Here is a 17,540-nt window from a genome sequence, read left to right on the forward strand (position 1 = left end):
AAGGGAAATAATAAAATAATAGAAATAAAACATAATAAAATACAATTCTCACGACGTATCGGCCACAACGCAAGCAGCCGTCCTCAGGTGAAGAACAGGGCTGTCGGAAAGACAGCGTCCTAATGAACACTGCTAAGCTTGGCAGCGTATTTTAAGCTGGGTGGAAGGAGGAGAGAGCCTTGACAAAGGAGTTTGCATATTACCGAAAGAACCAAGAATATTAATCCCTGCAGTCACGAAAGCTTTCAATCGAAATTTAATAAAGGTTAATTGTGGAAAAGTCAACAGTGGTCATCCTCAGTATAAACTCACCCCCACCATCAAAATGAGTCATGTCCAACGCTGACTCAGACCTGTAAACGGATGAGCAACGGATCTGCCCCTCTTGAGTCACGTTAGCTGCAGTGCTGCCTGCAAAGGTTTAAGGTGCAGCCCTGCAATTGCTTGCTCACACCGCTGCTGGCTGAAAGGCCTCCACTAGAGGGTGTTCGAGAGCACCCCGCTGGCAGGCATTTGACCTCCGGTCATCCACGCAGCGGCTTTTTGGCTGGCCATCGAACCTAGGCGGTGGTCACCGCATCGCGTGGCGCTTTCAGATGCGCTTCTGCGGCCGTCTGGAACGCTCTTCCTTCCGATACCAGGACGCCGCTTATGCACTTCGAAATCGTCTAGATTAAAAACTCATTTCTTCAGAACTGCTATTCGCGTTAAGTTTGGTGTCCTTCCCCCGCACCTCCGCTGAGCACGGTTGGCTACGTACGGTGCGAAAGAAGCTCAACGTCGAGTACATACATGCCAAGCACACTCGGCCACCGTGGGCGTGTGCGCCAATACGAGAGGCCGTGCGTGAGCCGCGCTCCTCCTTAGCCACGTGTTCACAGCGAGCCTCCACGTGACCCCCATTCTCGGCGCAAGACTCAGCAGCGCGTGCTGGATTAGGGCTAATCTCGAAGCCCCCCCATGAAGCTTGCCTTTGTGCCGAGATGGGCAGAGAGACAGTCGCCACTACCTCATTATATTAAGCGCCGGGGGATAAAGCCCTGTCTATATTCAGCGCCTTTGCTCACAGCCGCCGATTTTGATCTCTCTTAAACGCGAGGTGCCTCGCTCGCTTTGTTTGGCGACGATGTCGACATGGAAATAGCCACGGAGATGGAAGGCTAGCCTTCGACCCGGTGACGTCCCGATATGCTAAACATATCCATTCGGCCTAATTTGGCTGTCACTTGGACGTAGATATGGCAATTGTATTTGACACTTAGGATCTTGAATGATACCGGCACACAATGCACAACTCTTTAGCCTGTGCTCAACATGATATGCCGAGTGAAGGGCGCCAAAGTGGCGAGATGTTAACTCCCTCGCCTGGTATGCAGGAGTTCGTGGGTTCGATCCCAACCCAGACGCCTGTATATTTGGAGATTTCAATGTCTCTCTCCCCTTGGTCGCGTGGATTCTTCACCAGGTCATTCGTTTTTTTTCCTCCACATTTAGAAACGTGCGTTTAGAGTATTTGGCTGCTGTAAATTTCCACGCGACAAGCCACTTCGTCGGGATATCATTTGTGGCCAGGTCGCTTCTGAAAAAGGGCTACATAGCTCAATGGGCCTTACCTGGTAAAATACAAAATAATAATATTATAATAAAAACATTTTAATAGTTATATGAGGTTGTAACTGCGAGCGGGTGGCAGAGCTAACGTAAGTGAGCACTGTTGTACTATACCCTATTATCGCACTGTATTACCAACCCCCATGAACCAACGTAGTGAAGTATGGTCCCCATGGTCGAGGCCTTATCCCGCAGTGGCAAAGTTGCTTCTGAAAAAGAGCTACATAGTTCAGTGGGACTTAACCTGGTAACATAGCACGTAGCTTAGTTTAGTTTAATATCGCACACCTGAGTAATTCCCTGTACAGATGTTACCGCGGTGTGATGGTCACCACACCGGACTTGACAATGCAGAGGTCGCCGCTTTCATTCGATCTCCTAGCGCAGGGGTCGGCAACCAAAATAACAAGAAGAGCCATTTCTTTCCAATTCGGTACAAAATTCAGTATTTCAAGAGCCGCAATGCATCTGAGTACACGTACTCATCGTCAAGAAGCAGCCCGTAAAGAGCCGCATGCGGCTCCGGAGCCGTAGGTTGCCGACCCCTGTCCTAGCGCGACACAGCCGAGATAATCGCGCAGGTCACGTGTGGTGGCTAAGCTGTGGCTACTCCCATCTCTTCCAAGACGTTTGGCCATCATGGAAGAGAAGGGCAAATGCATGTGTTTTATGTATGTTAAACTTCTTTCGCGCCGTACGTAGCCAACCGTGCTAATCGGAGGTGTGGAGGGGAAGGACAACAAACTAAACACAAAAATAATTTCTAAAGAAATTGGTTTTCAATCGAGATCATTTAAAAGTGCATAGCTACAGTGGCTTCCTAATATCTGAAGGAGGAGAATCCCAGACGACCGCAGAAGCACACCTGAAAGCGCGCGATGCAGTGCAACGTATGAACTGTATGTTGAACTTATTTTGCACCGTACGTGCTAATCGAAGGTGCCGGGGAAGGACAACAAACTGAGCACAAAAATAAGTTCTAAAGAAATGAGTGTTTAATCTTGATGGTTTAAAAGTGCATTGCTCCAGAGCATTCCAGACGGCCGCACCAGATTGTGCACATGGCTAATAAAAGCGGACGATGTGATAATCGCCGAGTTAAGTTTCGCTGGCGACTTGAAAGATGCCATCTCAGGTGGTGCCAACGAGTAGAATATTTGGTCTGGGTCCATGGACTCCCTGTCGCCCCACCCCTCCCCCTCCCTGTAGCAAAGGGCCTGGGCCCCTTCCAGGTGCAGCTGCACCTCCGGCTCGCTTCTCCTGGACATCTGTGAGAAGGATCTTTGCAGCTCATCGGATTCCTCCAAAAGCAATTCGCTCAGCATTCTGAGTCTGAATATCTACGCCACGTCACGTGCAGCCTTTTCAACAATTCCCTTAAAATGAGCGGCAAATCGTGCTCACTGTAGGGCTAAGGTTACCTTAGGGATTTTTTTTTTGGTAAACAAGTGTGTCATGCAACGGTGTTGTTGTGAGGGATTTGAGTGGAAGAAGAGTGTTGGTGAGTTAACTGTGGTCGTGGGGAAAAAAAGGTTTCATCACCAGCAGTCTCTCTCAGCTTCACTGGAAAGTTAAATTGTATCGCTTGACAATCATCTCACCCATGTAATGATTAAAATCATCATCATCATCAACAACAACTACACCAACAAAACACCCTCCTTAATGATTTAGTTCGATGTGATTTTAGGAGTTAAATTAATCTGCCTAATTTGTCAAACGTTTTTTTTTTATATATAATGCCATGGCAGTCATGTAGGCCATACTCTCCAACACAAGTGTGGTGTGAAATTTCGATTTAAAGCTTTCGTGACTGCAGGGATTCATCTTCTTGGTTCTTTAGGTAAAGTCACGTAGAAGGGAAATAATAAAATAATTAAACAATACAAATAAAACATAATAAAATAATTCTCACGACGTTTCGGCCACAACGGCTGTAAAGTCACGTAGAAGGGAAATAATAAAATAATAAAAATAAAACATAATAAAATAATTCTCACGACGTTTCGGCCACAACGCAAGCAGCCGTCCTCAGGTGAAGAACAGGTCTGTCGGAAAGGCAGCGTCTGATTTCAAGCAGCCGTCCTCAGGTGAAGACAGCGTCTGAAATTCAGACGCTGTCTTTCCGACAAACCTGTTCTTCACCTGAGGACGGCTGCTTGCGTTGTGGCCGAAACGTCGTGAGAATTATTTTATTATGTTTTAATTTAATTATTTTATTATTTCCCTTCTACGTGACTTTACCGAAAGAACCAAGAAGAAAAACGTGTGGTGTGCCGAACGAGTAATTAATTTGGCATGTTTTGTTTACGTGACAAACCTTACTAATTGGCTGTGCTCGGGTGGCGGCGGGTTTAACGGCGCATTTATATTCATGCGATCTAAACCAAAAAGAACCTCTATGATGGATAATATTTGGTCGCGAAAGGACACGTGTTCAACTGCTCTCATCTTGTGGACACACAACCAGAGTCAATGTGTCCCGAACCATCCCGTACGCGTTTACAACTGGCAGCATTTTGTTTTAAGCGAGTTTTAACTTCGGGACCAGTTTTGACCTTCTGGATATCATCAGCGGTCAAACTTGCTTTAAACAAACGCCGCTCGACGACACTGGTCTGGAAGTCAACAAGAGGCTGAACAATATTTGTTATCTTATATTTAGAGAGAGAGAGAATGGGTGCGGTGTACGCTCACGTTTGCTCTAACCCATTGCCCTTTGTGCCGCGTTTCCTCCTCGTCCTCTTCATTGTAGCTGTTGCTGCTGTTGTCTTTGACCGTTAGCTTAGTTCCCGCTCACTGGCAGCGGACAAACGGGTCGTCGGAGAAAAGTAACATGCGGCGGGGGGGGAGGGGGGGGTTCAGCCATGCAAGGAGGCAGTGAGTTTTGTACCCTCTGCCCTGTTTAGCTTTGGGCCTTGAGAGAGAGAGAGAGTGGAGGGCAGCCTGGCATGAAGGCTTGAAGCCTCGCACGGCGCTGGGAAGCCACGTGAGTGTCGGTGACTGAAAAAACTAACGTGGGGCACATTGTGCGGTGTGTTTTTTTTCTTTCAACTAAGAAGTCAACTTAAACAGATAGGAAAATCTCTTGACGCGCCGGAGTTCGTGATAATGCATTGAGGTTGTTTTTACCGGCACCGCAAAATACACCGGAACGGCATTTTCGCGCAAAAGGTTAAAGGCGCGGCGCTGAAATTGCTCTGCTCACGCAGCCGCTGCTGGCGGAACGGACCCCGCTCGAGAGAGCTCTACGGAGTATTTGGCCTACTCTTCCGCGCTGGCCAGATGTCCTCGAAGAGGTGGGGATAGCCCCAATATTGCGTCGCGCAAGCGGTTGTAAAAACTCGTTGCACACCTGTAGCCCTACTGAATGAATTACTCATTCGTCATAACCCTTCAACGGCACGCAGATGCAAGCACCGCACAGCCAGTCAGCGTGATTCCACATCACAGGACAACGTCGCATATGCCCCCCTGACCGATTGACCAGCGATACGTCGTGCAGTATTGTGTGCACGGTGTAACGGTTAAATATATATGCGTGTGTGTACATTTTATAGATGTCCAAAATACGACCACTTTCGCGCGTTTCCGATTAACCACGGTCGGTTGCGTACGGTGCGAAAGAAGTTCAACATCGTACATACATACATACATGCAGCGGTGCACAATCGCTCACTACCTGTTGCACAATAAACCATGATTTTAACTTGCCCGGATGGTTTACTTGCCCGCATCCAACCGTGGATAATCGGAGGCGCGGGAAAGTGGTCGTATTTTGGAACATCTTTGAAATGTACACACACGCACATATATTTAACTACAAATATTTTTTCCCTTATTTTAGCACATTTCAAGCAGCCACGCACTCCAAACGCGCGTTGATTTTCAACGTGGGGGGGGGGGGGGGGAACCGGAGGGCCCGGAGAAAAGTCCACGCGACCTCGGGGAGAACACGCAAAGCTGCAAATATACAACGGGCGTCAGGGTTTGGGATCGAGCCCACGAGCTCCTGCTATACGGGGCGAGGTAGTTAACATCTCGCCACCGTGGCGCCATTGGACATGATGTATCCATCGTGTTCCACAGACGTGACTTGTCGCCATATCCGCCTGTACGTCTCCCCCCTCCCCCCCCCCAGCAAGTCGGACATGCGGCGTTGAGAGAGAGAGTCGTACGTACGAAAAGTATTTTTTTTTGTACATTTGAAACGTTGTAACTCTTCTTCTTGGTTCTTTCGGTAAAGTCACGTAGAAGGGAAATAATAAAATAATAAAAATAAAACGTAACTCTCTCGACCCGTCCTTACTGGGCATTCTGTGAACAAAAACAGCTTCGTAGCTCATGGGGTTCCTCCTGCAGTCGACTAGATCAAGATCCTGATTCTGAAATTACAAAGCCCTCGACAAGAGCGCAACAGACTTCCCGTGCCTCGGGGCCATCAATTTAGACGATCTGTTTGCTTAAACACGTTAAAATCATGAATCCTTGATCGTTTCTGCGTGGATTAAATATCAGCCGTTCTATAGGATTCGGGGTGGGGGGGGGGGTGTAAAAAGTACGCGTGCGTACAGGGAGGGGGGAGGGTCAAGGGGCCGTCCATAAATGACGTCACGCACCTGGGAGGGGGGGGGGGGTCAGACATTTGTGACGATGTGTGACGAGGGGGGGGGAGGTTTGAGAAATGTGACATCACATAAAAATGCGCAACTTTAAATAAATATAGACAACACGTTCTACTTAATTAAATAGACTTTTTAATAAACGTTTTCTCCTACAACATCAGAGTGCAGCGCCACATTAAATACGCACTACAATGCCAATAGTTTAAAGCGATTTGCAGCATGTTTGATTTTATTTGGGGGGGGGGGTGGCAGAGCTTTGAGACGTCATATTTGAGAGGGGGGGTCTGACTTTTTGTGACGCCGTGTGACGAGAGGGGGGGGGGGGTAAAAATCGTCCAAAATCGCGTGACGTCATTTATGGATGGTCCTCAAGTTTTGACAGATTTTTGCGTACGGACTAAATGGATGGCCCCTTACCTCGTGCAAGCGGCGATCTCTGTCACTATGCCCCCCCCCCCCTCTCTCCATTCCCCCGGCTATGCGCGATCCATATCGGAATCTTAAGAGATTTCCAAACGTCGTCCCCAATGTTATGTAATGGCTTTGTCGCGTCCTGTACGCATCCCTTGCAGAACCATCCACCCCCTTGTCGCACTCCGGAAACACGAACGGTTCACCTTATCGCGTTCCTTCTTTCCCAAAGACAGAGCGGCGCTATTGAGTCACCGTTGAACGCACGCGAACTTAAAATATCGTCGTGATATATGTATTATTCGTTATTCTTTATTTTCGACCTGCGTGACTTTACCGAAAGAACCAAAGAGTATGGATCCCTGCAAGTCACGAAAGCTTCAAATCAAGATTCAAATATCAGTTCATATCACAGACCGTGTGATTTTTTTTTTGTCTCGAAAAAATACATTTAAGTGTGTCCAGGGGTTATTTTTGTTGTTGTTGTTGTTGTTGCAGTAGATGGGGCAGCAGGGTGGCGCAGTGCTAGAACACACGGAAATATGGGCCTGGTGTACATCTGCTGTGTGGAGTTTGTACGCTATCCTCCTCTTCTCCATGGACTCTCTGCCAGGTTTTCAGGGTTTCTTCCCATAGCTAAACAAATAGATATTTTTCGATTTAAAGCTTTCGTGACTGCAGGGATTCATCTTCTTGGTTCTTTCGGTAAAGTCACGTAGAAGGAAAATAATAAAATAATAAAAATAAAACATAATAAAATAATTCTCACGACGTTTCGGCCACAACGCAAGCAGCCGTCTTCAGGTGGAGAACAGGTCTGACTCTGCCTTCTCGACAGACCTGTTCTCCACCTGAAGACGGCTGCTTGCGTTGTGGCCGAAACGTCGTGAGAATTATTTTATTATGTTTTATTTTTATTATTTTATTATTTTCCTTCTACGTGACTTTACCAAATAGATAATGTAACGTCTATTGACCAAACGTCCCCAATTGCTGAAAAATGTACCTGCAAATGTACTCGATTGGGATGAGACGTAGCAGCAGCAGCATCGCCCCTATACTACGAACACGGGGCAGGACCCTCCTGGGAAAAAAACCCAACTCTTGAGACTCCGTGTAAGGCTTTCCTGGGTAAGCGCGTGTACAAGGATACACACATCGATGAAAAATGACCCCGCTGTTTTTGTCTGCTCGAATAATAATCTGACAATAGAACTGGCTACTGGGTTCGATGGCCCAAAGATAATCCCTTTTAACGGCACCGCGTGCATGTGAGTGTCGGTCAGAGACACTTCTCCCTTATAGATGATGGGCAGCGTCACCCCCCTCCCTCCATCCTCCATGCTCTTGAGTCTACGATCACCCACACACTGCTGCCACTGCGGGTGCCTGCAGACGTTGGTGTGGTGCCAACCTATGAAGCCACATTGGGGGGGTTTCTCAGCGTCAAATTATCTTTGGGCGCATCAAGCGCCTTACAAACGTTATACGACGGTGGTGGTCGCTGCTCTGCATGGAGCGTTGTGGCAGAACGGCATTTAAAAATGTGCTTTAAAGATCTACATCGTGAAAAATATTTAAAAAAAGTTGAACAAATGATTCTGAGAAGTAACCGATTTTCAGTCACTTTCTTCCGCTTTTTATGGCATTTTAAATCATTTCCGACAGAACTGTTGGGACGTCTTAGAATTATGGGGGCGCCCGGTTTGGCCGCCGCAGAAATTTTTGTATTCTTCGGCATCTCATTGGCAGATTCAAACCACTCGCACAGAGCCGCCAGCAATTGGACCCACCAGCCGCCGCTGTACGATGGACACACGAACACAACTTGCTAACGTCGCCGTTGTGTGAAGGAAATAAGTAAAATTGTTTAAGAGGATCTGAGCTGAATTTAGTGCACGCGTGGGATGCGCTATTGAGTGTTGGATGAATTCGAGAAAATGTTGTTAACAGGCCTGAATATGAAATTCGGGACGATCCAAATGTTTGCTTTATTTTGTAACGATCAGAAAACTGGCTCTAAACATCACTTTACACGCTTTTCCAGCCAAACGTGTTCTCACGTTCAGTTTCATTTTATTAGGTATAGCCCTGTGAGCAATTAGGCTCTTGACTCGGGTGCAACCGCAACAAACAAAAAACAAAAATATGAACAAGAAACATCTTAAAGTGACTACACGCAACAAAAAAATCCAGGAAAAACTGCAAAGTCTTCCAGACAAAGCACCGTATATCAATGCTGTGTACAAAAATCCCAGTGGGATGCAAGTCAAACAATAACAAACATAAGACAATTTAAATTAAAGTTATCAGTCTAACTCTGTACTACAACAAACAAATATGGCTAAACTAAAACGTTTTCGAAATCACCAAATCAAAGCTATAAAAACAATGTAACAGTGACCATAGGAACTGTGATTCAAATTTAACAATAAACGAAAAACATAACATGTGCGACCAAACTTTGACATCTGGTACCGTCATGGTTAGCGCAACGACAAATCCACAATCGTCGTTCGCATTGGAAACGAGCCGAAAATCCGAAAAACACTCAAAACTGCGCTTACAAATTCCGAAATGTTTCATGAATCTGCCCAGTGGTGTTCGCTCGCAAATTGGGCCCTCGTGGGCGGATCTCGTCGAAGCATCAGTTCGGCCCTGGGCTGTTCACGATGGACGGAGAGTTGTTGGGAAGCCTGCTGTATGTGGGCCCCCCTGATGAGTTGAGGCTAAGCCATGGCATACCTGGCTTAATCGATAATCTGAGCCTGCAGCCCTGGGTTTCGGATTACACAGCGACACACGGAACTGCATGACGCCAGCAGAAGTAATATGTCACGCCGGCGTGTGTGTGTCTGTCACGTGTTCCCCGTGCGGCAAGTGTTGTGGCATCTAGGACAACGCCACAATTATTGCGATGCGCGGCGCCCCGTCATTGTGTTTGCGCGTGCCAATATTTATAAATAGCGTGCGCGTTGTTTTGCTGCGGCTAATTATATGCAGCGCAGCACGAACACGGCACGCACTTTATCAGCGGCCCAAGCCACTCACATTTTGGCGGTTAAACTGCAAACATGTGATACTTACCTTCCTCTGCGTTATGTCATCAAAACTAGAAAACGAACACGTCCAGGTAAAGGACATTGGTTCATAATAAAGATAGAGGTCTATCTCTCCGTGTCATGTACCGCCTTATGTATTCATCCAAGAGCCGATGGGGTTTTCAGGCCAATGTCTTATATCGCCGTTTGTTCAGCACCCACTAAAATCAATCTTAGCCCAACAGGCCCGACCCTGCTGATGAGACTGAGAAATCCATAATGGAGTTTTTTTTAAAGTTAGGTCGCGTAAATTTGAGTCGTTAACCCTGCCACCACCCGACACAGCCAATTCGTAAAGTTGCTCCCCTACATAAAACGTACCAATTCGTTACTAGTTCAGCACAAGGGTATGGTGGAGAGTAAACCCACAGCATTTACAATTCGGGTACTGCTTCGGTCCTAAATAGAAGGCATAAATGTGAGACTGAGAGAGTGAAAGCAGTTTAGTATATGTACGCTCAAACATTGACCTGGAAAGCTCACACGCCGACAAAACTAATATGTATGCAGCACACGGTGCGCGTAAAGGTATCATTATACGAATTGTAATTACAGCACACGAAGCATTTCGAACTGCGTGGTGGAATTAATTTGGCTTATTCGAACGATGAAACGGCTTGAGGCGGTCGTTAACAAGCGGCATAGCAGAAGCATTGAACACAACCACAGCCGAGACGATGCCAAACACGTGGGCCCTACTGTCACGTCTCAAGGCGACGGGCGTTGCGAGTGTAGTGTTGTAAAGGACGGACTTCTAAACTTCGTTATGGCACACACTGTGTATTATCTTAATACACAGTCTCTATCACACAAAAGGGCAGGGGCGGTTTCTTCATTAGGGCGATTGGGCGACGCACCACCAATCTCAGCCGTCACTGTGCCTCTGGATATAGTCCAATCAGCGTCATGTCACGTTCTGTGGAGTACCGCCTCTTTTTGGGCGATTTCACTCTGGCTGAGAATCGCCCAGAGTGTTCCCATAATAAAAAGAAACTGAGTGGATTGTAATAATAGTGAGATAGAAACAAACAAGATGTATTGTAAGAGTCACTTTATTTTTCATTAATTTTAAAGAAGTGAAGTTGCCTTTACATGCTTAAGCTGTTAATTTATCCATTGCATGGGTGGACCTTATCCTTATCAATCATCCAGACATTTGCCCCCCCTGAAAGATTTTGCAGGAGCCGCCACTGCAAAGGGGTATATGGTCCCCTCACCCGTTACCCTGAGGAGGTACAGCTCCAGACCTTGTACAGCTCTCTAATCTCCCTGCTATCCCAGCGTCCTCTGGCTGGACCTAGGGGATCTCTCCCCGACCACTGGTTACTCTGAGCCCGAGCCCTGATAAGGGCTGGAGGGCTTGGTCCAGGGTCCTAGATGTCTTCGGCCGACTTGGGTCTTCGTGTAGCAGAACCTCTCCAGAGCTCTCAGCGCTCTGGCTTTTATATCTGTTCGTGGCCGGGTTGTCCAATCCCCGGCCACCTTGTGGAACCCTCCGATTGGTCCTTCCCTATGTGGCGTTTGGATCCTACCTCACCCCATTAGACCCTGACCGTTTGATTGAGCGGGAAAACCTTGTTTACGATCCGCTCTCTCACAGTTTGCGAACAGCGAGTAGTTAACACCACTACACGAGCACCACGACGGATACGAGGGGACAGTCGTTTGTGCAACAACCAGAGGTCGCAACCGGGTACCCGATACCCGTACCCTACCCGATACCCGGCTACCTGTACCCGGCCGGGTACGGGTACAGGTACCCGTTTGCGACCCTGGTGCGGCCGGGTACGGGTACGGGTAGGCCGTGAGTCACTGGTGAGTAACCGTTTGACACTCATTTCCCAACGTCTTGTCTCTTCTCACAATTCAAGTTCCTAGAATCAACCCACCCGCGCCTGCAACATGGCTTCATCCCAGAGGTCGCAATCAGGTATCCGATACCCATACCCTACCCGTACTTGGCCGGGTACGGGTAGGGTACGGGTACGGCTGGGTACGGGTACGGGTACCCGTTTGCGACCCTGGTGCGGCCGGGTACGGGTAAGGAATCAAAACCCGTTTGCGACCTCTGGCAACAACACCGTCACACCACAAGCAAGTGGACACGTGTGTGTGTGTTGGTCTTCGTTTCGTCGTTTAACGAATCTAGCTCAAGGGTCGGCAGTCTGCGGTTCTTCAAGGAACTGCTGCTTTGTGACGTCATTCATCAAGGGGCCACTGTCTCTCGTATTCACCATGGTGCATTGCGTCTCTTGAAATATTGAGGGTTTTTTGTTGTTGCTGTTGTTACCAAATTTTATGTACAAGAAAATGGCTCTTCTTGTTAATTTGGATGCCCAACCCAGATCTAGCTGAGACTGCGAGTAAATGAGAACTTCAGGATGGACATCTGGCATTTCAAGTGGAGAGGCAGGCTCTTCTGCGTCGATCGTATAGCTCTTGATTTCTCCCGCAAGACACATTGCCTTCTTTGAGCGCTCACCAGGTGCTAAATCACGAGGCCGAAGAATGGGAGAGAGAAAAAAAATGTCAGTGGGGGGGGGGGGGGGGGGGGGGCTTTAGCATTGACGAAGAGGGACTGGGATTAGAAAATCATCCGCGGCTCGACAGAAGCGACCAGTCCAGCTGTCGAGCTCACTCTCTTGGTGGCATCTTTTTGCCGACAAGCAGATGCATCGCTAACTGTGTGAGGTTTTTGCAAATCTGTTTCGCACACGGACACGGCTCCCACACGTTCTAGCCCGGTGCAGAGTCACATCGAGTCCATCCAAGAGACGCTCAACTCCCAGCGAAATCCATTCCGCTGCTATTTGTTGCACCGCCTCTCCCCCCAGAGCTTATTTATCAGGCTCGCAAATAAGTTTAAAGCCCTGGGAATGCAAGGAATTTGTTTCTGGATTAGTGGCTTAACACTTGGGTCTGCGAGACGGAGAGACCAGGTTTTCTCATGGATCATAATTAAGTCTCGTGATTGCCAGAGTGCCTTAACGACGTCACAATGGCTTGACGCTAATGACGCCGCACATCAGGTGACAGAATAATCATTGATCATCGTTGTGGAGAATATAAAAAAAAATTACGGAAAATAAGCATATTTGTTTGGCCCGAAAAAAGTCCGAAAGCATTTGTCGAAAACTAAACCCATTCCTGCGGAGGGAGCTGGTAGGAACGTTGGGTTACTCGGTCAATGGCCAGGGTCAACGGCGGCGTGGTGTATTCCGCAAATATGGCCGACTGTGAGGGCGGGCACAAGCCGGCGTGAGTAGGTTAAACGTTGAGTTTTATAAGGGCACCACGGGGTGACTAGCCCCTCCCCACCCAGCCCCACCCCTCCCACCCCCCCCAGCCCCACCCTCCCCACCCAGCCCCTCCCCACCCAGCCCCACCCTCCTCACACAGCCCCTCCCCACCCAGCCCCACCCCTCCCACCCCCCCCAGCCCCACCCTCCCCACCCAGCCCCTCCCCACCCAGCCCCACCCTCCTCACACAGCCCCTCCCCACCCTCCCCACCCCACCCAGCCCCTCCCTCCCCACCCAGCCCCTCCCTGCACGACGGACGGACGGACACAATAATCCCCTGTAGGCTGGTGGAACCAGGTGGTTCCTACCAGTATTAGATCTGGCATATCCAGTTATTCATATAATTCATTAATTAGAGATGATCGATTTGATTGCTCAGATAGCACGAGAACAGATGGCGGGGGGGGGGATGAAATCACCTCACCCCTTGTTCCCACGTGTGCCGCTGCACAGGTATTGGGTGTGGCTTTGTGACGTCATCGGCCTCATCAGCCACGTCACGCTGGGTGTGAGCGAACCGAAGTAATCGACCGCGCAGAAATAAAAAAAAATACATCAAGTGATTGCAATTATTCGTCGATTAATCTATTTCACCGACTCATCGTGCCAACTGTTTTTTTTCTTTTACAAATTAATTACCTTTCACTCTGTCAAAAGGTTGGGATGTGGGGGGATAAAATACAATTAGGTATTAGCAGAAGTTGTTTTCTTTTCCATTGTTTATGTTTTCACAATGGCCTATTTTCCATTTGCACCCAAGCAGTGGCCCTTAACGCATGGCTCACTGGCCCCATGCAGCAAGGCGAGTGCCCTTCATACGAGTGAACAAACCCAGGGCTTCTAGATGTGAAGCTTTCGTGACTGCATGGATTCATACTCTTTGTTTTTTTCGGTAAAGTCACGTAGGTAAAAAAAAATGAAAACAACTAAATTAAATCACGACGTTTGAAGACGGAAGCTTGTGTTGCCTCCGAAACGTCGTGATTTAATTGAGTTGTTGTCTTTTTAAATCCTTTATATTAAGTTCGCTTGCTTGCTTGCGTGCTTGCTTGCTTAGGACCGTGCAAATCTTTCGGTCGTTTTTTAACCCACTTTCCGTGATCCAATCGAGCTGACATTTTCCACACAGACTCGTTATGCCAGACAATTATTGTTCGTGAAAAAAAATTCCCAAAATTTTACACTTTTTAGGCAGAAAAAAAATATTTTTACATATATTCAAATAGAACGCATTCATGGCTTTGGCTGAACGTCAGAGTGTAAGAGCCCAGAGCGTAACCCCTCCACAGGCCGTGGCGGAGTAGCGCAGTTGGTAGCGCCCTCGCTTCCCATGCCAAAGGTCGAGGGATCGATCCCTGTGTCCTCCACAGGCGAATATATTTTTAAATCCTTTATATTAAGTTCGCCGCCACGCATATAAAGGATTTATAGTGAAAAACTCTGTTTTTACGGGTTTACTTGTTTAAATCCTTTATATTAAGTTCGCTTGCTTGCTTAGGACCGTGCAAATCTTTTGGTCGTTTTTTAACCCACTTCCCGTGATCCAATCGAGCTGACATTTTCCACACAGACTCGTTGTGCGTGACAATTAATGTTCGTGAAATTTTTTTTCCAAAATTTTACTTTTTAGGACAAAAATATTATATTTAATTACCAATTGCTTAATGGTGCAATGTAATCATCTGACCCATAGGTGGCAGCCATCTCAAGCCAGAGGACGAGAGGACTCTCGCCGCCACGCATATAAAGGATTTATAGTGAAAAACGTTGTTTTTACTGGTTATACTTATTTTACGTGACTTACCGAAAAAACCAAACAATATAAACCCAGGGCTCTCTATTTTCACAGCTCAAAGAGGGCGGCTGTCTCTGCTGCCTCCTTTCGCTACTTCGTCACGGACTCGCGGCCTGGCTCCTCACCTCGCCGCGCTCATCTTTCCCTGTTAGATCCCACTCAACTTCCCCGTTTGGTTCTTCTCAAGTCCACCCCATGGAATGTTGGTACAATATTTGACAACAGTTGCACATCAACCGTTGCGCATTTCAGCCGTTCCACGTATACTTTGGGTAGGGGGTAGGGATGAGTTCAGATTTTTTTTTATGTCAGACTCCCCCCTCTCCCCTGATCGTCCGCGAGGCTACTCCAGGGGTTCCGCGGATAAGAAGAAAAATAATACCATCCCCACCATGGAAATGTACAATTTTAGATAGAACACTTAATTTGGAGCTTTCGTGACTGCAGGAATTACTCTTTGGTTCTTTCGGTAAAGTCACGTATAAAGAGGAAAAAATAAATTAAATAATAGCATACATTATTATTACTTAATTTATTATTTTCTCTTTATACGTGACTTTACCGAAAGAACCAAAGAGTAATTTTAGATAGCTAGCAGCGGCGTGTGGTGGTCGTGCGAAAAGTTTGGAGGTTTAAAAGGGGCCCGCACATTCGAGAAGGTTGGGGAACCGCCGTGCCACATGGAAGCAGTTCCAGCCACCGGCGAACCCTGTGGATACAGGGGACATCATCCACAACCACCGTGCGTGCGTTGATACTGCAAGTTTAATTGTACGTTGAACAGTTTGTTGAACGTCTTCTTTCGCACATACGTAGTCAACCGTACGGACCACCTTCCCGTGGCGGTCACCCAAGCAAGCACCATCCAGGCTCAACTCTGCTTTTAGCTTCCCAGATCTCATGAAATTCCAGGTGATTTTGGTCATAGGTGGTGGTCATCACCGGTGATTATAGGCGCAACAATTTACTCGACTGTGCCTTGTTCAAATTATAAATGTCTTCGATTTTACTTTTATTGGGCCACGTGACAATCTGTGTTGAAGTGACTGGTACAGAGTGGACCCACATGCTTGGAAATAGGAGCCTTTATGAATTCTCCCAGAACAAGCCATACATACACTTGGTATCTTTCCAACTACAGTACAACTGTATAACTGTTTGCCAAAGATAATATACATCGTTGTCATACCGTGCACAGACCCACATCAGATATGCACGCACGCACACACACACGTCGTCGGAGTCTTATCAGCTCAATCCGTTAACTTTCGCTTTTCTTTAGCCTTTTCAGGCCTTCGAATGTAACCCAAACATCATGTCAGCTGTAAAATCAAATAAAAAAGCAGCGCACGCTACGCCGCCGTATGTATTCACTTGCAAAGAATTCCACTTAAGGAGCCGTCCATTCATCGGGTGTAGAGTGTGGCGGGTTGATCGATGTTGATATCAACGTCGTGAGCCACGGTCTATGCACTGCTGGATGAAGGCCTCCCTGATCCGTCATCATCCCGCCAGCGAAACCACCATCCGTCTCGCCTTTCCACGTGAACCTGATCTCTCCCGTCGCTCCATCTCCATGCCAAGTGGTTTCCTCGGATGAATTTTTCTTCTTCTTTACCCATCTTTGCCAGAAGTGTTGCCCATTGCACATTGTCTTGCCCAAGCCCACTGACTTTTCTTAACAGTCAACACGATATCATGCTGTTGAGGTTTATAGATTTGAAGTTTTCGTGACTGCAAGGATTCAGACTCTTTGGTTTTTTCGGTAAAGTCACGTAGGTAAAAAATAAATGAAATAAATGAAAATAAATCGATTAAATCACAACAGTTATTTTGCTGTGCCTTTTTTTACACCTGACGACGGACGCTTGTGTTGCGCCAGAAACGTCGTGATTTAATTTAGTTGTTTTCATTTATTTCATTTATTTTTTTACCTATTGAGGTTTGTTCCGTTATCCATATGCCCCTTTTTCTATCTCGCAAGCGTTATGCGGGTTACCTGAGCAAATTTCAGCCCACTGATCAGTGCGGGTTGAATTGCTGAGTACTTGACAAGATGTGGTTGCCCCTATCCAGTATAGCTGCCCTGTCTTTTCAAGGCTCTCAATTTCTTTGCCATCGCAAAGTCAGTGCTCCATTGAAGACTTGCACTTATAACCATTGACATTTATATTTCGATTTAAAGATTTCGTGACTGCAGGGATTCATCTTCTTGGTTCGTTCGGTAAAGTCACGTAGAAGGGAAGTAATAAAATAATAAAAATAAAACATAATAAAATAATTCTCAAGACGTTTCGGCCACAACGCAAGCAGCCGTCCTCAGGTGAAGACCAGGTCTGTCGGGAAGACAGCGTCTGAATGAAACACCACCACGCTTTGTCTTCACCTGAGGACGGCTGCTTGCATTGTGGCCGAAACGTCGTGAGAATTATTTTATTATGTTTTATTTTTATTATTTTATTACTTCCCTTCTACGTGACTTTACCGAAAGAACCAAGAAGATTGACATTTATGTTAAATTGAATACCTGTACAGGGGTTATTACATGGCAGCATCGTGACGGATGGTGGTAACTTCGGGACGCCTTTATCTCGCGGGTTGGAAACAAACCATGGCCCCTGACCGTTGCTTAAACGGAATGTTCTTGCCAATAAAATCTGCAAACCCAGCAGCATTTGACATGCCTGACTGCTGAT

Source organism: Lethenteron reissneri, chromosome 10 (assembly GCF_015708825.2).
Source record: "Lethenteron reissneri isolate LAM-NWPU_2019-01 chromosome 10, ASM1570882v1, whole genome shotgun sequence".
In the NCBI taxonomy this organism is placed as follows: Eukaryota; Metazoa; Chordata; class Hyperoartia; order Petromyzontiformes; family Petromyzontidae; genus Lethenteron; species Lethenteron reissneri.